Below are 26,133 nucleotides of genomic sequence, written 5' to 3'. Positions count from 1 at the left end.
CATTGATTGCTTAGAATCTAGTAGGATTGTTGGGTCAGGGTGTATATCTAAGCATTGGATTTTTATATCCTGATTTTTTTTTCTCTTGCAAATTTGTGCCTGTCTCATACCTGTACCAATGTTTAAGTGCCAGGTTTAGTTTTAAACAATAATAAGCAATAATATATTAAGAAAAAGTGAATTCTGATGGAAATTCTAATGTAAATATAGGTTTGGGTTCAGCTTCATCTGGCAGATACCCAAGTGGTAGACTTCTAGTCAGCCACATGCTTGACGTGGGATGACATATTAATGCCAGTAACTCCCTAAACAACCCAGAAGACAAGCAAATAAGGCCATGACCATGTTCAGCTTACTAATGGAGTGTCAATTATAAAACAAGGCTTACGACACAGTCTTTGGACATTCAAGTTAGTGTTTACATCTTCTTCCAGACTTCCAGTTTTAGTAATCGTAACGATTTCTGCTTTGATATCTGAATTTATGGTGTTTAGATGAATCAAGTGATTATTCTCTGGGAATAATTAGAACATCTGGACAGATGTGTAGATTTTAGATTTAGGAGGAGAAATTTTAGTGCATTTACAAATTTACTGATAATAATTGAAATAATTTGTGCAAGGGAAATAGGTGTGTCAGAAGATTTTCTCAAGTGCTACTGTGATTCTGGCTTTATTGCAAAATTCTCTCTACATTCAATCTGGTGAATGGGTATTTGATGTAATGCAACATGGTAGTGTTGTCATTACCAGCTACTTGCTCTTCCTCCTTAGCCTGGCTTTCTAATATTTGGGTGTTGTTTTAGTGGCTGGGTCTCAGTCCAGGCTTGGAGTGTGCGGTTTTTGCCATGGTGTTTTGGTTGGATTTCTTGCGAGGTATAAATGTATTTGTGTTGGTAGATTTGAGAATGAGGGAGGTTGATTATTATTTTATTTTCTTCTGCTTCCCAAGTTTTGCGCTTCCTGTTTGCTTCGTAAGTGTTATTTTTCCCTTGGTGTTTCACCTGGTTTCTCCATAATAGCGTTGCAGGATGGTGCTTCTTTTTTCCTTTTCATGTTGTGCAGAGGTTGAGTGATCCGTTGGTTGTTCTCATTGGTTGGCTTGGTATGTTGGATGGAGTTTGATGATGGTTTTCGGGGTTTGGCTGTTCCATGTGTATGTCATATGTTCGATGATTTGTTTCTGAGGGATGGTTCGTCTATATCACAAGGTTGTGTGGGTTCTAATGGTCATTCCACTCAAAGCTTGGCTACTTTGATGAAATGATGACCGCTTCTTTTGTTTTGAGACTAGGCATTGGTGTTGTCTGTTTGATGGAATGTTCTTTTGAGATGGTTGATAGTCAACTATGTTGCATTCCAGCTTGTGATTGTTTTCTTGAAGCCATCACTAGGTATGCATGTTTTTTGGTCCATGGGTTGCTTTTGAGACACATTTGGCCAGTCGTATGCTGAGATTAAGTGTGAGTGGCTTCTAATGGTCATTCTCATTGACACCTAGGTCAATTTCTTGAATTATTCCAGGGTATTTGGTTTTGTCAATTCTTTGTGTGTTAGATATATCCCCATTGGTGCCTCAGTCAATTTGGTGAAACAAGGCCGGTGATGATTATGCTGAGCTCAGTCAATTTGATTTTCTGAAGTTTTTTGTATAATCATTTTTTGAATGGAACGTTGGACACAATTCTAGATCCTGTGATGGTTTTTTCTAGGATTTCTCGGTTTTGCAAGAATGATGGATCCCATGATGATTTCTATGAGGGTTTTCTTTTCTTTCCCCTTATCTTCTTTTTTGTTTTCCTTGTCCTTTTCCTATCTTTTAGTAATTTTTATCACAATAATTTTTCCCGTTAAACATCTGATTGAATTTTGCATCCTGTGATGGTTTACTTGAGGACCTTTTGGTTTTTGCAAAAAAATTGCTTGGCTTTTGAAATAGAGAGTCCCCTCATGTACAAATTGTTATGGTCAAGTATTGGTTTTCTATACCAACTTTTCTTATGTTGGTCAGTAAGTTAACAGGTGCTCGGTGAATTGATTTGGGTGTGGTAGTTATTTTTTATGGAAAAATTATCTAATTCTTGAGTGTTGCTATTGGTTTAGCATGCCCATTATTTATTACAATCTAAATTATGTTAAGGATTGGTACATAAATGTGAATTTCCTTTGGGGGCTTTGACATCCTCTACCTCTTTGAAGTTTGTGATGCTTATTCTCATGAAATTTGTAGTTAAATTGGACATGGGTGTCCCTTCGTTTGCTACTTTTTCATAATATTGTATCTGCTACTCTTACTGCTGCCAATATTATATTTTTTTTTTATGCTTAGTAGTATGATGTAATATGCTAAGCAGTAAAATGTAACATTTATTCAAGGCCATGTCTCGTAATACTTTTTTCTTTTATGATGCTTTAGTATGCAGTCAGAATGCATTGTTACTACAGAGTAAATTTCATTACAAAACTTAACCTCCAAATATTTTTTTATTCATCTGGTTCTAAAACAAAAGGCCTAGGTCTTGTTCGATAAACTTTCTATATTACCTTAGAAATAGTACTTTGCTGATTGATTGTACTCCATATAAATAACCTGGCTTGAAATTATATTTTTAAATCATCTTTGATATGAGATAATACAAAAACACTTTTTGCCAGTCTTTCAACATTTCTGTACATTTTATTCATGGGAATATAAATTTTGAGTATGTAATACATTTATATTAATATGATCATTATATGAGATACTTGAAGAAAAATCCAGCAACAAAAGTTACAATTTTGGCTTGCCGCATAATGATCACGACATGTTGATACTATAATCTTGCATATCATCTACACATTGTTCTAGGAAACATGTTGATACAAAGTTTGTTATCTCATTGTTCTGACTGCTATATTCACATACAAATCACCAAAAAAAAGTTAACAAAAAATGTATCAGCATGTTTACTAGAATAATTTGTGTACATGGCATGCAAGATCTACAACAGTTGACTAGTTACAATCATTCAATATAGCAGTTCCATGGTTAATTGATCAACTACAATCAATCGATCTATAAAAGGATGAGGCGACAAGGCCTGATACCTCAACAAAGAGAAGTTTTTTACTTTGCAGCAAAAGCAAGATAGAGGAAAGATAACAAAAGCAGGAACATAAAAGAAGAAAAAGGCTGTTAAGAGGATTTATTTTAAATAATCAGTGACTTGGTGCATTGTGAAACAACTTGACTGTTAGTTCAAACAAAGTGACTTGAAGAATGTCAGATCTCTAAACAACAGGCAAGGATCTTAAATGTAGGCTAGTTGGACTTTATTCAAGAAGATGACCAACACCTGCTACTAGTGAAGTTGTGGAGCATACCATGCCGAACTGTTGTACATTGCTTTCTATCTCTTTGATGTGATCAGTTAGCAAAAACACTCTCTTAGCCAATAGCCATTCAGCACTCGAATTCTTGATCAAGAAAATTATGTCAAGCAATCACTTAAATCACATTCTCTGTTGTTTACTACTTGTAGAACAACGGTCTTTGGTTTGTGCTAGCATGATTAAAAAGTAATGCACCACAGTTTTGGCATTGCGTTCAATGTGAATGAAGATAGGGAACCAAGATATTGGCATGTATAATTTTATGCTAAACATGGACTGGCATTTTATATGTGTATGTATGCATGTATCTTTACACAGAGACAAGAAGACATGTATCATAAAAATCTCCCACTGATTTGAGATTCATGGGCACTGTTACAGATTTAAAAATAATTTTATGTAAGCAAAAGACTTTTTAGAATATGATTTTTTAGTTTTTTATAGAAACAAAAATCAAGAGGAAAGAGAAGGTGGGAGCTTATCAAGCTGATTAAGTCCTTAATAGTTGGACCAAGTAACTTGGGATTGAATCTCACCTTCACCGGGACTTGGGGCTTTAGGGTTATTTGGGGGAGAGCTACCCCATATCACGTAGCTCATTGCCAACAGAAACTTGGGTCGAGCAAGAGGGGCACAAAGGCAGAGCCAGGAAAGTGGGGCCCCAACAAAGCATCTTTGGCCATGTGAGGTGAGCATCACTGAGGAGCGCCAGGGAAGGGGACGGTTGGGAATCAAAAGTGGAGAGGAGAGTGGAGAATGGTGGAGAGAAAAGGTTAAGCATTTTCTTTTATAATCTCAAGTTTGTCCAAAGCACCAAAAACTGAGAATAATCAAATCCCAACCATCTTTGGACTTGCTACTCTCAGTTTATAGGCTGCTGACTGAAACTTGAAACCTGGTGGTGTCATTTTTGGGGATATTTGGGGGTAATAGAGATAACTAGTTCTATTCCCAGTCTTGTGGAATCCTGTATAATTCCATCTGCAAGTTGGCCATTGAACAAAAAGAATGATCTATCGATCCTTCTTATCATATCTGTAAATTTGAACTTTCTTGTTCTATTTTCGTATGCGTATGATTCTAGATTTGCAATTAACTGAGTCAAAATTCATGAAAAACTTGGGATCAGATAAAACAAAGGATTTAGTTCAAAACATCTCATGAGTTCTGACCATAGTTACTTGTTGCGGCTTGTTCCTAGTTGACGTTAAAACTAGGAAGCCAACGCTAGAGCAACCTGCAAAAAAGTCCGACCGGAGGATTGTGCTCCGACAAGGATCCTCCAACGCTCAAGTTAGAACGCGCAAATAAAGAAGCAGATTTTAGCTCTTTGAGATGGATTACCTACTGAGTCTTCGGGATTTGAGTATTTATAGAGGAGACAGCCGTGTAACCATTTTTGGTAGACAGACTGAACGAATCTGGTGCGGTTATTTGATTAATTCTCAGGATCAGGCGATTACACTGAAAGATTTTCAAGATCAGACATTACACCTAGATAGTATTGACAGCTATGGCCAGTTGGCATCTGTCTTTTGAATCTGAGCTTGATCAATCTGCTTTCGAGGAGAGATTAGAGAGTGTGGCATGCCGACTAAAATTGAGACTGATAGTTTCCGACTAAAGCTCAGTTAGATGGATTGATCCAAAAGACTAATCGACTCCAGTTGTTATGCTGACCAGAAATTGTTCCGATATACAAGCCGTGTAGGGATCGATGTGACTGCAGATCGACCAACTGATTCTCCAATCAAGGGTCGAACCAAACTTTTTTCGTCCAGGATTCGAGTAAAGAGCGATCCGACTAAGGATCGAACTAAAGGCTGATCGATCAGAGGTTGGACCAAAGCTGACCGACCAGGGGTCGGACCAGGCACATCCGACTAAGGGTCGGACGAGTCATAATCAATCATGCGACTGTACTGCTTAAGGTGTGCGATCCAACTAGCTCTTTTAGATCAGAAGTCGGATCAAGAACATTCCGATGAGAAGTCGGACAGAATAGTCTTCGATCAAAGGTCGGAACAGACATTTGCCGATCAGAGATCGGGCAAACCACAAAATTAGGCCGCTTGAGAGGCACTGATATGGAACCGATGGGTCATAATGACTTGAATCTTCATACATCATCGGTCCATTCCAAATTACTCCTAACAGATACCCCCTACTTTCTAGTCCGAACTCTGATCGGACTATGGAGTATTTATCTTGGCATTTAGAATGACTGGGGATGTGAAGGGCTGTTTTTAAACCAAATATCTGCGTGCGGTTTTTCAGACGAAAAAGTTGTTAAACTAATGATGAAATTTTCGAAATCTGCGCAGATATCGCTCTTCTCTGCTGGGACGTATTAAATGTGGAGACCGTCAGCCAGTTGTTTAGCTAATAAAGCTTGATGGTGGTCCATTTTAGAGATTCATATGGATTTGACATCTTCGAGAGACGTATGTCCTTCTATTTAAAGGGGTGGCTTCTTTTGTTTTATTTTTTCTTATGCTACTGACTCTGATGAAATCTTCTCTCTTTGTCATTTTTTTGCTTCAAAGCTCTCAAGACAGTTTTTCTTCTTTTTCCATCGTGTGAAGAGCTCTCGAAAGATGGTTGCTTCCTTTTAATTTCTTACTCGAAGGTAAGTCCCTTTTACCTTCTTTTTGATTTTTTCTTCCTTTCATTTTCCCTTAGATTTTTGTTTTCATGGTGGGTTCCGAAAACTCTATGAGTGAGAGTCTCGTGTGAGAGAAAGTGAAGGATCTGAAAAATCCTAGGTCTAAAACCAATCCTTTTGTCGGACCTGGAGAGATCCAAACCGAGTTGACCTTAAGTGATCTGGAGTTGCTCCGAACCTAATACTATATTTTGAACAAGTTTCATCTTGAACTTTTTGATTTCAATGCTCAAGTCCACAGCCCACCTCCAGACCGATTAGCGGTGTACGAGGAAAATCTTTGAGCAGATCTTTGATTTCCCATCTTTTCCTTCATTTTTGAGCTTTATAGGTTTTATAGGATTGCTTTCTGTTTTGTGTCCCCGAATTCCTTAGATATATTATAGGATTTCCTGTTCTCTGCTCTCGGACAGGAGTTCGACTTTCGATTCCTCTCTTTCGAACTCTCTTCACATTAAAGAAACACCCATATGCCGATTGGCTATATGTTTCCTCCAGAGGGGTGTCATTTTCCTAGTTTCTGGTGCTTCCTTATCTATTCATGATTGGAAGAGCCTTTTTTTTATCTCTTGTGCTTCGATAGACAACTGGGGGCTTCCAGACTAGGGTCGGATCGAAGCTTCATCCCTAAAGCCCGTAGAGTTGAGTGCCGAGAAAAAAAAAGACTTAAGGATCTCTTAGATCGTAATGCTCCTCATCTGGATAAGCTTTTATCCGATGAATCCCTCTTCTCGACAGGACTTTCCTCTAGCGAACCTAGGAGTGAGTGGGGTCGTTCATGCTCTCTCTCTTCTTTTTTTTAATATATATATATATATTTATAGCTCTCTAATGCAATGCTTGTTAAATAATTGTAGAAATGGAACTCTTGGCAAAAGATATCGCGAAATTAAAGCCTCTCTTCCACAGAAGAGGAAGATTTGGACGTCGGGATCGAGAGAGAAAAAATGGAAATCTGTCGAGCTTAGCCAAAAGCTGTCTCCACCGATCGAACACTTTCTTTCGAGGTCGAAATAGTTTTGACGACACCTATACCTACTCCGATCCTAATTGCCGACTCCCGAGAAGAAGTCATCAAGTGACCTCAGCCTTCCAAGACTTCTGCTTGGGCAGGTCTTCTAAGAAGGATGACGGATGACGAGGCCCTTCCGACGATATTTCGGAAGGCTTATTTTTTCAAGACTGGAAGGCAGTTCGGAAAACTATCGAAAACTCCATTATTCCAGCGGAGTTAGAGCAGATAGACAAGATGAGCATTTTCAGTCTGAAAAAACTGTCCTTGACCATTGGCCACCAGGTATAGCATTTATCCTGTCACCCCTCTTTTTTTTTAATCATCATATTTTCTCTGACACAGTCGATTTGAAATGCAGCTGCTCCATGTTCTCGTCAATCCGTCGGACCGCTCGGTCAGGGAGGCCAGGCACGAGAGGTCGAGAAGAAAGTCGAGAAGGATGCCCAGATAACTCGGATGAAAATTAAAGAACTAGAGGCTGAGGCCAAGAATCTCTAGGGGGCCCTCGGTAGGTAGAGTCCGATCTCACCCTCACCCTGGAAGGGAGAAAAAGTGGAGAGAAGAACTAAGGAGCGCATTCAAGATGCCGTGCGCTCTTCCATCGAGGAATTCAAGACATCACCTGCTTTGCTAAGGAGATCACTTGAGCAATGGAGGCATTTAAGGCATTGAAGAATATCACAAAAGTCATGTGACCTTCAGCGAAAAGATTTTTCATCAAGCTCACAAAGAAGGCTGGGTTGACTGTCGAAAGTTGATAGAGGAGCATCCGGAACTTGATCTCGCTTTTTTGGATTATGAAGATGGAGATGAAGATGACAAGTTCACACTGTCTCCAAACTCCCCATCTCCGAAAAGGAGAACGTCGTCGAGCTACTCTCCTCTTCAACTGCTGATGTAGGTCCTTCCAAGCCTCCTTCGGATACAACTCCCCAAGAGAAGATTGGGGATTAAATACTTGTACTTTTTGTTCCCTCTTTTGTCTCAGTAAAAAATTTTCGTTTAATGAAATGAAATTACGAGCTTTTTTGAATTTACCATCTTTAATTGTTTGCATAGTTGGTGAATAATGCTTGTGACGTCAGCCCGATAGCTGCTGCTCCTTTACTGGCCAGTCTTTTTCTCCTGTGATGGCGATCAAGATTAAAGCTCACATTAAAAGCCTGGAGAAGAAATTCAAATTTTTCGAAAGAAAAATCGCCAATCGGAGAAAGAGACTACGAAAGGCTCAAAAGAAACTTGATGAGGTTGAGAAAGAAGTTGGTAGCCTTCAACAGAAGGTTCGACGAGGAGCTGTAGCATGCAGCGTCGAGAAGGCACAATTGGCCGAAGAGATGCAGAGGATATCCGACGCAGCAAGAAAGCTGTCCTAGGGTGTGGCAACAAAGTTGATCATATATTGTCGTCAGCTTGACTCTGTTCATGGAGAAATCTACACCTTAGAGTCCCTGATTAAGTGCAGAAAATTTGGATGGATGAGGTCCGAGCGGACATTGCAATTTCCAGACGAACTTCGCAACGTCAAAGAGAAAATTTTAAAGTTGCAAAAGACATTGAATAGCAAGAAAATCATCGCCGCTCGTAAGGACATACAATAGTGAGGTATCCAAGTGATTGCTCCCATCACCGACGTCGGTCCAAAAGAGTCTCTTTCGATTTTCCATGATGAAAGATCTCGGTCGGGAGAGCGGGAGCCAGAAGGTCGATCTTCGACGGGAGGGAAAGAGCTTATTTTCGATCTCATGAGCAGCTAATGGATAGTTTTCAGTCAATGATCTATATGATCTTTGCTGTCAGGCGTCATTCCAGCTACAGCTTTTATCGGAATGCAATTCAAATTTTGTATCCACAACTTGATCTATCCGAGCTGCCCAATCCCGAGATGGACATGGAAGACGCTTTGATGCAGCTATGCGAGAAGCGAGGAATACTTACATATTTTTGAATTTGTGATCCTCTGCAGAGCGCGGCCGTCGAAGATCTTAATGACAGGATAATCTCTGGGTCGACAAAGTGCAACCAGCCAACGATGCCCCACCACCGAGTAGTCAACTTTCGTTTTCTTCGTTTTGTCTTTTCTTCATCCTGTAATATCAGACAAAGAACTGACTAGACTCTTATAAACACTTCTTATTGGAATAAAGTAACAACCTTTCCAACCATATGTTCATATATATATATATATATATATTATATATATTATATATATATATATATATATATATATATATGTATGTATTATATATATTTTATGTTATCATTTTTTGAATCATGCTGACTCACATGGTCACCGTAAAATGTAAAAGCTTTACCTTAATAAAATTTCAATCTTCGTAATGCTACGCTCTTACTCCCGATTTAAGAATCAGGCTAAGGGAGTAGCTATATGATGCAAGTTCTCAGATTATGCACTGGTACCTTCTTTTTGTTTCGACACTAGAATAGGGATAGTTATAGCCGATCTCAGGCTTTTAGAATTTCTAAGCCAATCAAAGATCGGGTTTAAATATAAGCCGATCAAAGGCTTTTAACATCTCGAGGCCGATCAAAGGCCGAGTTTAAGTACAAGCCAATCAAAACTTTTAACATCTTGAGGTCAATCAAAGGTCAAGTTTAAGTATAAGCCGATCAAAGACTTTTAACATCTTGAAGCCGATCAAAGATCAAGTTTAAGTATAAGCCGATCAAAGCTTTTAACATCTCGAGACCGATCAAAGACCGAGTTTAAGTATAAGCCGATCAAAAGCTTTTAACATCTCGAAGCCGATCAAAGGCCAAGTTTAAGTATAAGTCGATCAAAGACTTTTAGCATCTCGAGATCGATCAAAGACCGAGTTTAAATATAAGCCCCTCATTGGTATTATTCTCACTTATATGTGGAAATACGACGTTGACAAATTGGAATGTTATTCATGCATATACTTCAGCAAAATTACAATATCACTGGTAATACATGCGGAGGTTAGCTGAATTTCAAGATCTTTGGAGTGGAGTTCCATCAAGCTGTCTCAGTTTATAAGTTTTACGGCATACCATTTTATCCACCTAATAAGGACCTTCCCAATTAGACGATAGCTTTCCTCGCTCCGTAGGCTATGAGACTTTGGTGCACCGCAGCACCAGATCACCAATTCGAAATTTCTTAGACTTAACTCGAAAATTATAGTATTTGGCCACCTTTATCGGTAGGATGTCATTCGCATGGCAGCTCATTCTCTACTCCTCAACCAGATCTAGGTTGGTTCGCAATCATTCAGAGTTGGTGTCCTCGTTGTATTCCTCAACTCTGAAGGAAGTTCGATCTCAATCGGTACAACTGCTTCGGTTCTGAATGCAAGATTGAATGGAGTTTCTCCGATCGAAATTCTCTAAGTTGTTCGTATGCCCACAACACATGATAAACTCGTCCACCCAAGACCCCCAGTCCGATTAAGTCTACCCTTCAGGCCTTGCAAGAGAGTCCTATTCATTACTTCAGCCTCCCTATTTGCTTGAGGGTGTCCGACTGAAGTGAAGTGTTGTTCAATTTCAAAGTCTTCATAAATTCTTGGAGTCGAGAACGCTGAACTGCTTGCATTGTCAATTATTTGCACTCTCGGAGACCATAGCGGCAAATAATGGATTTTTAGATGAAGTCTTTAACCTTAGCCTCTGTTATACGTGTTAGGGGCTCTGCCTCTATCTATTTTATGAAGTAATCAATGGCCACCAAAAGAATTTGCATTGACCTGAGGCCTGAGGAAAAGGGTCCAAAATATCCATTCCCTATTGAGCGAAAGGCATGAAGCAGCGATAGGAGTAAGGGGCACGCTGGTTGATGCTGAACATTGAAAATTCTCTGACAGCGATCACACCTTCTGACAAAATGGAGGCATCCTTTTACATCGAAGGCCAATAATAGCCTTACCAAAGGATTTTGTAAGAAAGAGTCTTTACCCCAAATGATTTCCACAAATCCCTCGTGGACCTCTCTTAGTATATAGTCTGCTTCGGACGATCGCAAACACCTCAAAAGCAGAAGAGAGAAGGATCACTTATACAGCTTGTCGTTATGAAGCACATAGCGGGCAATTTGCTTACGGATTTTTTGAGCTTTATGGCTGTCAGATGGTAATTCGCCCGACCTGAGATACTTCAATAGGGGGGTCAATCCACAAAGCTTTCTTCAATCTGCTGAATAGCAAGAGGTTCTTTCAGGCTTGAGTTTTTTAATATCTCGATGTAAGTTCTTTTTTGGAATTCGGGTGGTAGAGAGGTTGCTTGCTTTGATAGCACATCCGTCCATGTATTTTATGTGCAAGGTACCTGTTGGATATCAAACTTAGAAAAGATGTGGTTCGTTCTTTAACCTTTTCGAGGTACCTCTTCATGTTTTCCTTCCGAGCTTCATATTTGCCCTTTACTTGCCTCGTTACCAGTTGAGAGTCCCTGAAGACCTTCAAGTGTTTGGCTCTCATATCCTTTGCCAATCTGAGCCTGACAATTAAAGCCTCATGCTCGCTTCATTGTTGGTGGCTAAAAATTCAAACCTCAGAGCGTACTCCGTCACATCATCCTTGACCTGATTAAGAAGATCCCAGCTCCTGATCCAATTGAATTGAAAGATCCATCCACATGAAGAATTCATTGGTCTTCAGGATCAGGGTTCATATTTATTTGTTCCTCTAGTGCCATCGAGCTATCCTCCACAGCCTCTGAGCCCTCGTCAGGGATGGTGTACTCAAGGATGAAGTCCGTCAAGACCTAAGCTTTAATCGAAGGCCTTGGGCGGAACTTAATGTCGAACTCAGAGAGTTGTAAGGCCCATTTTGCAACCTGTCCCATGTGTCCGGACGGTGGAGGACTGCCTTGATGGCTGATCTGTGAGTAGCACTATTGATGAGCTTGAAAATAGGGCCGGAGCTTCTTTGCCATGAGACCAGACAAATATTAATTTTTTCAATTTTGTGTATCTGGTCTCAGCATCCTGAAGGACCTTGAGTAATACACTGATTTTTGGATTCGTCTTTCTCGAATAAGAACCGAACTAATTGCTGTCAGAGATGCGCAAGGTCGAGTAACAATTCTTCTTCGGGTTGGGACTTTGAACAAAGGTGCCGAGCTAGGTCTGCTTCAACTCCTCAAATGCTTTCTGACACTTAATCATCCATTGGAAGTCTCTCGACTGCTCGAGGGTTTGGAAAAAAGGCAAACATCTCTCAATCGATTTGGAGACGAAACGATTGAGTGAGGCGATCCTTCCAGTGAGGCACTAAACTTTCTTTATATTTTTTGTGGGAACATCTCCAGAATCACCTTAATCTTCTTCGGATTCACCTAAATTCCTCGTCAGAAGATCATAAATCCGAGGAACTTTTCAGAGCTAACTCCGAAGGTACATTTTGTGGGATTCAACTCATCTGAAATCGGCGTAGGGTGCTGAATATTTTTTGGAGGTCGGTTATATGATCTGGGGTGTCTCGGCTTTTTACCAACATATCTCCATATAAACCTCCATTTTGCAACCAATTTGATCTTTGAATACTTTATTCACTATCATGGTATGCTGTCCCGGCATTCTTTAGCCCAAAGGCATCACTCTATAACAGTAGAGCCAGAGTCAGTAATAAAGACTGTTTTCTTCTCGTTCCAGGTGCCATCCGGATTTATTGTAATCGGAGAAGGCATCCATGAAGGTGAGGAGCTCGTGCCCAGAAGTGGCATCCACCAATTGATCTATTCGAGGAAAGGATAGCTGTCTTTGGGGCAGGCTTTATTCAGATCTGTGAAGTCGATGAACATGCATTATTTTCCATTCGTCTTCTTGACTAGCACCACATCAGTGAACCAGTCATGATACATTACTTTTCAGATGAAGCCAGCCTTGACTAGCTTGTCTACCTCCTCAGCAATTGCTTTTTGATGCTCTAGGGCAAAGTTTCTCTTCTTCTGCTTTATAGAGCAGAAGGTCGGATCCACTCCAAGTGATGAGTCATCACCTCCGGGTCTATGCCAGACATATCTGCCACCGTCCAAGCAATAGATTTGCATTTTTCTGCAAAAGAGCAGTTAGTCGAGTTTTGGTTACCTGATCTATGGATGACTCGATTTTTATAGTTTGATGGAGATTTTCTTTCCTCAAGAGACCTCCACTAGATCCTAAACAGTCAAGCATGCTCCCCAGTCAGATCATCTCGAGCTCCAAACCTATTGGGAGTTCAAGTTGGGACGCCGCGGCTATTCCTCTGCCTGTAGCTTAGCAGCGAAATACTGTCGAGCGTGGCTTGATTGCCTTAGACTTGCCCCACTCCAGCTTCCGTCGGAAACTTCATCATTAAGTGGTAGCTCGACACCACTGCCTTCACGCCCTAGACTTGGTCGGCCAAGTATTGCATTGTAGGTTGACGGTAGCTTAAGCACAAGAAAATCAATGTGGATGGTCACCTGTGTGGGTTTGGTTCTCAAGATAAGGGGCAGTCTGATAGTCCCCTCCAAATTATCGAACTTCTGGAGAAACTTGGATCAGAATACTGAATTTATTCAACTGTTTGGGAACAAATCCCATTACAGTGAAAGTAGTAAAGTACAAAATGTTAACAAAACTTTATTATCGATAAAAATACGGTGTACATTATAGTCAGCAATATTAGCAGTAATAACCATCGCATCATTGTGCGGATTTTGTACACCTTCAGCATCTTATTCGGTGAAGATTATCGGCTCCTCGAGCCTAAGTCTTTTCACCGTATGCGGCTCCACCGACTCAGACGACCCCCCAGTTATCATGTGAATTTCACCCCGCATGGGTCGATCTTCTACTACCTCTGCCCCTCCGTCCGTGGTTGTGCTAGTTGAGGTTAGGCTGAGGGGGCTGGCCTGTCGCTGCTGAAGCACGGGACGTCTCCATTGCTGCTGTCCGACTCTTGAAGGATATCAGCATGGAGGACCTTGTCATCGGATGAACCGATCCAGCCTCTCCTCTCGGATCAAACGCTCAATTTTCTTTTGAGCTGGTAACAATCTTCGGTATCATGACCATAGTCATGATGATAGAGGCAAACTTGTCGGGATCACGGCACCTCGGGTTTGTCCACATCTTTGAAGGCGGTGGCAGCTTGGTTCGCACCTCCGTCAAAATCTCTCTCCTAGAAGTATTCAAAGGAGTGAGATCATCAAATCGCCTCGAAGGTGAGCAATTCCTCCTCGACAAATATTCCTTCTCCTCGGTGGGATCTTGAACGACGGTGATTTTACCATTTCGTTTGGACAAGCGAGCTCCGTCCTACTCTTGATTCCCTACAGTTGGGGTTATTCGGACGGTTTTTCCGTTAGAAATCTTCTAATTGGGCATATTTTCTTCCGATCTGGCATTTCCAAAAAATCTCGAGGAAAGGTCTTTAACAGCGACTTTTTGAAGTCGCCCATCAACAATTCACCCTTCAGGGCGGACATTGCGATCGAGTGATCTAGGTCACGGACTTCCAACATAGCTCTGTTGAACCAAGCTAGTAAGATCGAATGGACTCACCCTCCTATTTGATGGTCTGGAGGTAGTCTGAGTGTTTCTGTTGTCGTCACTGGTAATGAAATGGACAGCAAAGGCTTGGCTTAGCTGCCGGAATACCAATGTCGAACTGTCCCTTTCAAAGTGGAGGGGAAGGCTCGGCATAGGATAGCATCGAAGGCTTTCTAAGGAGCATGACTGCTCGAAAGCTGTTAACATGATCAGGAGGAACTTCTGCCGTCGCTGGAGGTGGAGAGCAGAGTGATTTATTTCATTCTGCACCTGCCAAGAGGTGGAGGTGTTGGTTCGCCGGAAGGAAGTCCTGCGTGAAGCCATCTTTGAGAGTTTCTGACTTGTCTGCTTCTTTCTATAGGACCTGAGATTCGGCCTTCCTCTATCTGTTGCGGCTTATTCCTGGTTGACGTCAGAAAATTAGAAAGCGCAGCGCTGAAGCAACCTACAAAAAAGTCCAGACCGGAGGATTGTGCTCCGATGAGGACCTTCTGACGCCCAAGTCAGAACGCGCAAACAGAGAGCAGAGTTTTAGCTCTCAAGATGGATTACTTATCTGTATCTCGAAGTTTGAGTATTTATAGAGGAGACGGCTGTGTAACCATTTTTGGTAGACAGGCTGGCCGAATCTGGTATAGTTATTTGGTTGTGATTCTCAGGATCTGACGGTTACACCTGAAAGATTCTCAGGATTAACGTTACACCGAGATAGTATTCACAGCTATAGCCAGTTGGCGCTTGCCTTTTGAATCTGAGCCTGATCAATCTGCTTTCAAAGAGAGATCAGAGAGTGTAGCGTACCAACTAAGAGTTGGGACTGATAGTTTTTCACCAAAGCTCGGTTAGATGGCTTGATCCGGAAGACTAACCGACTCACAGTTGTTATGCTGACCAGAGATTGTTCTGATATGCAAGTCGTGTAGGGATCGGATGCGACTGGAGATCGACCAGCTGATTCTCCAACCAAGGGTCGAACCAAATCTTTTCCGTCTAGGATTGGATAAAGAGCTATCCGACTAAGGATCGAACTAAAGACTGACCGACCAGGGGTCGGACTAAAAACTGACTACCAGGGGTCGGACCAAGCACATGCCGATAAGGGTCGGATGAATCATAATCAATCATGCGATTGTACTGCTTAAGGTATGCGATCCGACTAGTTCTTTTAGATCAGAAGTCGGATCAAGAACATTCCGACGAGAGTCGGACAAAATAGCCTCTGACCAAAGGTCGGGACAGACATTTGTCGATCAGAAATCGGACAAACCACAACAATTAGGTCGCTTGAGAGGTGCTGATATAGATCCGATGGATCATAATGGGCTTGAATCTTCGTACATTATCGGCCCATTCCAATTACTCCTAACATTATCTATTCAAACAAGTAGTGTGTGACAAATCCGAATCTCTCGATGTATCACATCATTTTATTTTCAAGGGGGAAAGCAAGTGAGCCAAGTGATTGTCATTGAGACCTAAACCGCTTGTGTATATCATGAAGATGCTAGGAGGAGGGTCAACTTGTCAAGGCCAAGAAAGAGAACCTTGACAAGCCACCTTCAAAGGTATACTATTACTGCACATTATTAATCTCATCTGATCTACTGTTACAGATCTTTAGTTTTAATTCTGGTTTGTAATTGGAAATTTCAACAGTTTACCATATTGGTTTGCATTGATCCGATGCCCGGTGATACTTTGTGATAGGTTTCTTGTTGGTTGTTGCTCACTTACTTGATTAATGAACTTATTGTTGTTGGATTCAGTGCTTATTCTTTGCTAATTTACCTACATATTGGATCTTTAATTTAAATTGTTGCTTTCTAAGATTTTCTTAGAGAAAGGGTGGGAGATCCACCACACTACAATTATCTGGGTTCAAATTTCTAGGGATGCACCATCCAAGAATTGAAGCCAGAACCTTTGGTTGCAGAGGGTGTGACAACTGGGATAAGCCCTAGTTCTCAATTGTTTGTTTCAAAGATAAGAACAGAGGACTACTAGTATATTCTGGTATCTGCCACCACCATTTTAATTAGATATCATATCTTGAATTAAACGGTTATCATATTAGCTAGTCTTGAATTTCAACATTATGTTCATTGATAGCAAGTTTACTTGGAGTGTCAGCTTACTATGACTCAGAAATTTTCTTTGTTTTTTTTTTTGTGGGGGGAGGGGGGGAGGGGAGGGTGGTGATTGGTGTGGCATGGTAATATTATTTTATGCTTTTTTGTTACCCATCATGCATGGCCTTGAGAATTTTGAGGACTCTTTAATTGCAACATTTTTAACAATACTTGTTTGATGCTTTATTTTTACCACTGGGTTTGGTCCCTGAACCATTTTTTTCTTTACAATTTACTATCCTATGTTCTTATTTTTCTTGTACTCTTAGTTTGCAACTGTTGCTTAAAAAGGTTTTTTCGAGATTCTTTGAATCAGTGTATTTCGTTCTCCAAACCAATTTCTGCAATGCAATATCTTCTGAAGAATGCTTTCGCCCAGATAGTCCTAGTGACTCTTAAACTTTTCGTATTAATTTCTAATTTTTTTGCTTTTTATATATGTTGCCACCATTACTCAACTCTCTTTTTGGCTTATTTTTTCTTTTTATCATCCTGTAGCCAGCTCCCATGTTCTTAGAGTTTTCTTATCCATTTGCATTTTTTTTTCACAAGCATGCAGTAATTTTCTTTCTCATGTTTGCTACTCTATATCCACTAATTTTTTGTTTTCTCTCTTTTATTTTTTTTAATCACGAAGTGACACATCAACTAGCTTTATACCTACCTCTGCTCCATATACTTGGGGAATTTTTCTTCTTTACACTTGAATTTGGCATCAACTCAATACTCATTTCTCGATACCTTTAGAGAGGCATAATCATTTTAAAGTAGACTTGGCTGAAATTAATTAAGATTTACCAGTATTATTATCGGATCGCAATAAAAGCTCTGGTTCAATTTGGAATCCCAGGGCCTAAGACATCATGTATTAGATCCTCTAGCTAAACAGGGACACAGTGCTTGGTGGTGGCAAATGTTAGCTACTGGAATGATAGCAACATTACAACATGACAGTGGTCACGTGCGAAAGCTCGTGAAGCGAAGGATGGAAAAGGAATGAGCAGACAAATTGACAATGACATAGAGAGGTCAGACATGTCAAAAGGGTATCAATGACAATGGACAATATGGGATGACATTTTGCTTGGTGGTGGCCGAAGATGGTACTTAGAGGCTCCTCAGTCTGGTAGCAACTCAACATTGCTGAGCAATAGGCTAGGAGAGGATCATCTAGATATGCGAGGAACATGCGAGGTATTTGTAGTTTAATGTAAAAGGGTTCGATTAAAATAGTTTTATTTTGTAAACAAAATACAAAGTCTCTTTACAACTTGAGATAGGAAAAAAAAACAAAAGAAGTGGTGTGTTGCTGCAACATGAGTGTATAATCATCTTGTGAGCAGGTAGCTAAATGTATTAATATCCAAAACATGCAATCACATGCTTTGCTTGAAAGGAAGGCTGCAAATGGTAAAGAAGGCTTGTGGATGGTGTACCTTTGGGCATCCTTTTGGATTTCTAGTCTCATGGATAATTTATGTAGGCTTTGGTGTCCAGATGCATGTACGGATTCTGGAGCCTATTTCATATACATTGTGATTTAATATTGATTTCTGGGGATTCATAGCAGATTTAGATATAGATGCAAATAGGCTGAACCTAGGTTTGTCAAGTATATGGAGGCAATTGAGACCCTTGATGGCCTAGATAGCACCTAATAGGGATGTCAACAAGGCGAATTCAGTGTGGTCACTGAAAAAACCGAAATCGAAATCCATCACCACCCCTGGGAACTGAAAGTGAAACCAAACAGTTTTTGTAATAAAAAACCGTAACCACCACTAAAAGAACTGTAAAATCAAAACCAAAACTCAAAACAGAACCCATTTGACTTTCTTTATTCATTTCAAAATTTTCATATACAAATAACCAAATTAAAGATATTATCTATAATTTTCATAATATAATTTATTAAATATAAAGGGTATTAAGGATGTCAAATATCAGGAATGTTCGGTTCGGGTTCGGTTTCCATTTCAATTTTGGATTTGGTTTTGGACTAGAGAATAATCAAAACCATAACCAAAATTGAAACCGAATGGTTTTTAATTTTAAAACCCATCACCAAAACCATCACCATTTGATTTTGGTTAAAACTTCCCCATTCGGTTTGGGATGGGTAAAATACTCAGGTATCTATACTCGTTGGCATCCCTAGCACTTAGGTGTCTATGCAAATCATAATTTTGAGGTGATCCATCTATTAAGGGAAGAATTAAATACCCATGAAAGCTTAGAGAAAGGGGAATAAATGCTTTAGATTAGCCTCTTGTTCACATAGTTTCTTTTTCTTTTGTTCATTCTTTTTTATCAAAAAAAAAAATGAGGCTTTTCCTTTCGATCACATATTTCTCTGTCTTTTTTCATTTTCTTTCAAAAAAATTAAGGCATTGTTCAGAAAGTTGCCTTCACTCTTATAGTGTGAGAAGATCTCTCTGGTTTCTCATCAGTGATTTTGCAGCATCTCTGATACAAATTGTTGTGATTGAAGTTGAGCCATTCAAAGTCTTATCATGGTTCATGGTCAATACCATATGATACACCAAAGGCGTTGTCTTGTCCCTGGTTACATGGCTACACTTACAAGCAAGAATGTAAGATTCAGTCAAAATTGAAACATTTTGTTGTAAACAAATTGTTTTCGGTCAAGATGATATGCCAATGCTTTATTTTGTAGTTCAGTTATACTTTTAGCATATCTGAACTGAAAAGACTAGATCAGTGCAGTTTTGCTTGTTATGGCTGAAACTAAGTAGCTTTGGCTGACACCAAGATATATAAGAATAAAATCCTCATTTTTATGTCACGGCTTTATTATATTTTGTTTTAATGATATTGTTTGGTGGCTGTGGTTGCCTGTAGGAAACATCTTTGCAAACAAATCATGAACTTTATGAGCTTTGAATTATTTGAAGGCACTGTCTTTTTTAAAAATCTAAGCTTAAGCTGCACAATCCTTTTTTCAAGCATTATCTGTATTAGTTATTTAAATTTAGGCTAACTTAACAAGATCCTGTCAATGCATGAAGTTGAATTGACATAATTATGATATTCCTATTGCTGTAATTTTTTAGGGAAGAAAATTTTGTTATTTTGTCTTAAATTCATAATATTTTGTGCTTGGGATCGTACAAATAATGCGGCTTCAAGATGGTGTCTCATTTGTTTTTGTGGTTTGCATTAAGAGTTCCATGTTTTGTCATTTTGCTTATTATCCTTAACCATTTTCAGATGTTTTCAGAGTACTGTGAAAATACAAATAGTATATGATATAATATACTCTTAACCAATACATGATATATCTTCTTTTTTCTGATTTAATTTCAAATTTATTTATGTGGCTAAAACTTCCAAAGTTGAATTATAATGGTTGAAACTAAATCTCATTTATCCCTGTTAGAAACTGGAACCGAAAGCAATGTTTTGGAACCATTCTTATTTTTTCCATATAAGCGTCTTATCAGAAATCAAACATCAATATTTATATTCAGAGCTTGGTATTCTATCAGTCCAGGAGTTCACGCCAGTTTATTACTATTTTCTAGCTCATGTAAGTGGTAAAATAAGTCATACAGAAAAAGAAAAAAAAATTTCCATCTTCTCAATCTGCCATCTCCAGTTATGAATAAATTCTTGTTGCTTATATTAGACCATAACTCCCATATGGTTAACTATCCTAGTTTTCATTGATGCTCTCATTGTATGACATCTAGCCCAAGAATGCATTTAACCAAACCCTTTAAGTAACATATTTTTTTGTACCAAAAAAACATATTTTGAGTCTCTGAAGTTGCCGCTCCCCATCATGGAGGAAGTTTGATTGCCTACGTTAGGCCATGTTGCCATCATATGGTTAAACACTTGATCATTCCCTACTTTTTCGGTATGTAATTCTTTTACTTTAAAGAGCTGCCTTCTTATCCAGGGTTTGGGTCGTATTTTATGCAGGAGGAAGCAGTGGCAATCAAAGCAGTGGGCACAGTATAAGGCCATGATATTCAACAGTTAGTACTGGGTTGGAGTTTACATTACACCTCCAACCCAGCTCAATTGCATCCCATGTGGGGCCCATCGGTTCACTGGGGATGGGGGGACCTCGATTTGCGGGTTATGATGCATCATGTGCTGGATGGAAACAACCAGTCTGCCGGCAGAAGTTTTCATTGCTCCTGCCCCTAACATGGGGGTTTTGACCCAGCACTTGACCAGCTGAAGACCTCAGAGCCCAATAACGAGCCACCTGGGGCTGGCCTGGAGGTGATCCTTGGAAGGATAAATAAACCCAATTTAAAGATGTTGGTGGCACACTTGGCACCTTTTCATTGGGTGGATTTGAGCATCCACACATGCTGGCAGTTTATTACTGCCGACGTGCAGAGAATGACTCCAAGGGAAGCTCAATCTCGATGCTCTTTCATCAGAACTAGCCGTTGGTGTAAGTTCGCATCATCCATGCCCATGGAAGCAATTTCCTTTGTTAATATCTAGTATGGATAAATAAATGCCTATTGGATACCCCAGAGAATCTGTGAGTGTCCAAAATCATATATAATTTTGTGTCAACTATTCCACTAAAAATTAAATCAGTGTGCATAGTTGCCACATGAATTTTAAGTTGTATTTCTCTTTGCTGATAAAGAGGGGAAAAAAGCATTGACTGGAAAAGAAAATTAGAAGCCATGGTAAAGGAGATCTTGGTTGATACCCATGCATGATAAGATGGATTAGTGGAGAAAGATTAAGCCCTTCTAGGAATTGATACTTACGTTTATAAAATGGCATTATATATATGGGGTTTAGGTTTGAGTTACATGTAGCGTAATTCTTACAGGGTTATGAAGTGAACAATGAGAGTTTCATAGATGAAATGAACTTTGAATATAATTTACTGTCTCTAAAACATTTACACACTAAAAACTATGTGATTTGGAGATCTCAAACCTATGCTTCAAGTGGTCAAATATTAGATTGTTTAAATAATGTGAAACAATATATATTATCTAATCACTTGATGCATGGGCTATGAAGCTTCAATTACATGATTTTTTGTGTATAAATAGTTTGAAAATAGTTGATTATATCTAACTATGATCATTGATGTGGACTCTTATCTTCCAATCCAAATAATGTGCAACTCTACAAGACTATACCAAGTATCATTAGAGAACTAGGATAGGATGGGAACGTGGTTGAAAGTCAAAGTAAGGGTTAGATAGAACATAGGTCTCTTGTATCCATCAACTAGACCAATTAACACCTTTAAATTATTTACATATGCATATATACAATTTTTAGAATCTAAGAAAAAGACAAAATATTATTTTCAGGGTCATTCACTATAATTTTGCCATCCTAAGTCATAAACTTTCAATTAATTTAAAAACTTAAGAATAAAGAAATTGAGATCAGCTCTTTGGATTGATTGCCTGTTTTTGATTAATTCCTACTGACCAAAAGTTTATTCCTGGTCCTTGTTTTTCATGTCCATTTTATGTTTCATCTATATGCATAAGTATATACAGGTTAATTGTGCTCAAGAATAATTAAACTATGTTCAAAGATAAGTCTAATTGTGTGCAAGGGACTAAACAATATCCCGGGAGGAAACGTAAAATAACACACAAGGCTAGATGGTAAGATCGTTTATTAGAAAAATAACATTTTCCAAAATTGAGCAAGTATCCAATTCATCAATCAAGTTCATCTGTAATATGCTATGACAAATCAAATCTATTATTGGAAGAATGTAGCTGTCAAACAATATTAAAATGATTGATCTATAAAATTTTGGAGCTGGATGGATGCAAGTATCCAAATTACACAATTATGAAACTCCTTGCCTTATGCAGCTAGCAGGTAATAAGGACCTTGCATGTGTATCAGTGGTCAAATTTCACAACAGACAACCACCTTGATGGTTAATAATTCAATACCTCCATAAAGATACATAAGCCTCTGCCTTTACCATTAACTGAAGCATTTCAAGGAGAAAGATGAACACCAGGAGTGCAAACATGAGCCCTCTCTGCTGTAAGATTCTTTTAAGAGAGATATTTTAGACTTGTTAGGTAAGTTGACATCACCATGATTATTACCCATACATGAGTGCATTATTGTATTGTGCTTCATCAGCCTCTATTATTCCCACAGTGGCTGTCTCCCAATAGGAAGTTAGTTCTCTTTCACCACCTTATCCAAAGTATCTCAAATCCATGGAGTCCCATGTGATATGGGCACCTTTTCCCTGTCAATAAATTGAATAAGCCTAAATTTTTCGCTACACTTTCCCAAGCAGAGAAGTGAAGAAAAAGACCAGGTCACCCATCCTTTAAAAGGGATGATGTAAACATGGGACCTTTTGGTCCTCATATCTACCATATCCCTTGCCCTCATTGGCCATCCCAATGCAGAAACCCTTAAAACACTGTCACCATAGCAGAGATTGCAGGGTGCTTCCTTCTGTGCCACTCTCAAAAGATTCCCTTGCATTACCTAACAATGTTATGCTATCTTTCTAACACATGGTCATATGGATTCTTGAAAGGATGGATTCCTTTTCCCAGGGCCTCAGAATTGGTACTTTTTGGGCCAGAGCTGGATCCAGATGCAAGTCGTTCACAAATAATGGTGTGATAGAGTTGGGAGATATGGATCACATGTCTCCATTATTTTGCTCAAAAAAGATTAGTAGATTTATTAAATTCCTACTGTAGTTTGTAGTGATATCTGTACGCCAAATATGGTTGGCAAGTTTAGACTTGACCTTCGAATCCAGTTGAACCCACTCAGAATAAATGGATCTAGGTGTGGTGTTTTGTAGTTAGGTTGGCTATTGGTTAGCCCACATCGATCAATATGATTATAAATGGATTGGATATAGATTTAGCCCTTCTGGCCCCATCGATCATCATGGGGTGAACAAGTTTTTTATAGTTTATACCCAGACCCAGCCTAGCAAGAATTTTGGATAAAAATGGTTAAAAAATTATAAACAAAGTAAAAAAGGTGAGAGGGATGGAATGGTTTATTTAAGGTTTGTGATTTTTTTCACTCCACCTTAATTCCTTTATCTTGCTTTCTTATTTTATTCAAATGCCAAATCTAAATACCTTATTTTGGCTATATTTTTTTTTCATGTAGCGAGATATACGACCGGCAATGGTAGCATTAATAAAATTACTAGATTGGTTATGGTTTTATATACTTCAACTAAGTTGATTGTGAGTATATATTTTTCAGCTTGATTGCATGGGTGAGGTGTGTATTGAGAGTTTTTTTACCTGATTAAAAAAAGACTAATAACCACCTGCAACTCAAACTGAAACCCCCAAGTTGATGACATGTGATTTGGTCTGATTTATGCAAAATTTTAAGTGATTTTTTGTTTTAATCGAATCTCCAAATAGATATTTCAATTTAAGTTTGAAAAAAAAAAAATAGAACATGGCATTCTAGCTATTTTCTTTCAAAAGGATCAATTATAAGTAAATATAACATAAGCAGACCCAACTAAATAAGAGATAAACTTAAAATTGTTTGTTGGATCAAATCCACCAAACCCCACACAAAATGAATCTGAAAAAGATTTCTTTGCAATGATATAAACTATCTCATCTCCATTATCTCTGCTAATATAAATCAATAAATCTCAAGATATCAATCAAATGTAAATACGTATCATAATATTTTTCAATCAAGATTTCAAAAAAATTTAGAGCTTCTCAAATTTTTCACCTTAAATCTCAATGGATGGATAAACCAAAATCTTAGTCCATCTCAATCTCGTCGCTGATGAGATGATCGATATCTTGTATTTGAAAACTTTGCCCTAAAATCTAATATGGTTGGAAAGAGAATGAAGTAATTTCTCGATCTACTTAGCTAAGATATCTCTCATAAAATACATATATACTAAAGTTCTTTTTTTTTCCGTAGAAACTAAAGAACTTCCTTTACCAAAAAAATGGTATTGCATATTTTAACTATTGGCTTGCAGTGCGGGTGTGTGTACAAGGGCGGGGTTGTTTGGTTGGCAAGAAAAGTTCAGATGCATTGCCGTATTCAAAATATGAATTGCATAAACAAAATCTAAACCCATTTGCTTTAATCTACAAAGCATTAAAGCATTTACAAACAAAAATATCATACACTTTTTGAAAGATCCTTGCCAAGGTCTGAAATTATTCAAAATTAAGATGTTAGGGATTTTTTTCTTTAGACGGGTCTCTTCTATCTTTTCACAGATATAGGAAGTCAAAGATACCAGCAATATCCTACCAAATTGATCAGAAATAAAAGAAGAAAAGACAGAAAAAAAAAATAAAAGAAAGATGATCACAAGCTAGCCAGCCAGCTCTCTACAAATAAAAATATCATATCATAATGTGCGACCGGTTGCACATTTAACAAGCAACCTAACTCAAATTCATCATCTTGGCCATCTAGAAATGCCCCTATAGACGTTGTACGGTCAAGGCCTCGATTATATTAATCTTGGGGGCACAAAGTTGGTAACTATAGCTTGGTTTTGAGCCCAGGTTATCCTAAGAAATAGGGCAATTTGTAAGGAATGTTACTTAGATGCTACTTGCATAGGTAAGTCGAATGCTCACCTCAAAATCCTAGTCTAGCTAGGAATTTCCGAAAAGAAGGGTAGATACTAAGCTTGCAAGAACATCTAATTTTTTTTTTTTTTTTTTTTTGTTGCAATCGATGTATTCATCGTCTCTTGCTAAGGAGGTCTCAATACTACAAGTATTTTAACCACATAGCACATGGTAGCTTTCCAATAAAAATACTAAATACCCCAAGTCACAGTACTTCACACCTAAAAAAAAAATGGAGAGCAGTTCAACTAATGCTAGCCCTGACCCTAGCCTGGGTACTATTCCTAGCCCATTGGCGCCTACCTTTTAGAGTATGGAGTTGTACTAGCAAAAATCTAGCTGGCTTTGGTAGTAGAGTGCATAGATGGGAGGAGCCTCCCCCTCCAATGGGAATCAAACCCCCCATATGTTCATGATTGAAGCGCCATTCCCAAATCTCCATTGACCACAGAAAGCCAAAAGATCAAACATAGAATATGGGAGGAGCTCCTTGGACCAATGGGTAAGGAAATAAAAAAAAGGGAGGCACAATGCTCATGCAGTACTGCCTATTATTTTATTGCATCCATAGGACCTTTTTCTATCCCAGGGTACGAATTGAGGGAATGTGAGTGAGGGGAGCAGTGGAGATGTGGGGGAAAGAAGATCCAAGGAATGTGGGCAGAAGGGAAAAGGGGTGGGTGAGAGAACATGAGAGCTGAGGTTGGAAAACGTGCGCTGCCCTAATAGTGTGTCATCCACATTCACATCACGAGCTCATAGGGAGTAGCTCTGGGTACCTAACCGCTTTTATTTTAAGGACCTTGGTCCTTTTGTAGGGTGGGGATCTGATGGCTATAGGATCTGTCTTGG

General features: G+C 39.0%; 1 long non-coding RNA gene across 2 annotated transcripts; it reads left to right on the top strand.

Annotated features, from left to right (window-relative positions):
* The first annotated feature begins 203 nt into the window (after positions 1-203).
* LOC140856432 (uncharacterized) lies at positions 204-21,342 on the top strand. 2 transcript variants are annotated; one of them, XR_012139628.1, is made up of 3 exons: positions 204-410; positions 19,137-19,269; positions 20,624-21,342. It is a non-coding gene; the product is annotated as an uncharacterized lncRNA (long non-coding RNA). The 2 variants fall into 2 exon arrangements; XR_012139629.1 differs by lacking the exon at positions 204-410 and adding an exon at positions 16,722-18,807 and having other exon boundaries at positions 18,841-19,269.
* The last annotated feature ends 4,791 nt before the right edge of the window (positions 21,343-26,133 follow it).

The sequence above is a fragment of the Elaeis guineensis genome, chromosome 3, assembly GCF_000442705.2.
Source record: "Elaeis guineensis isolate ETL-2024a chromosome 3, EG11, whole genome shotgun sequence".
Classification (NCBI taxonomy): domain Eukaryota; kingdom Viridiplantae; phylum Streptophyta; class Magnoliopsida; order Arecales; family Arecaceae; genus Elaeis; species Elaeis guineensis.
The sequence above is the reverse complement of the archived record's forward strand: the minus strand, read 5'-3'. Positions and strand labels throughout refer to the sequence as shown.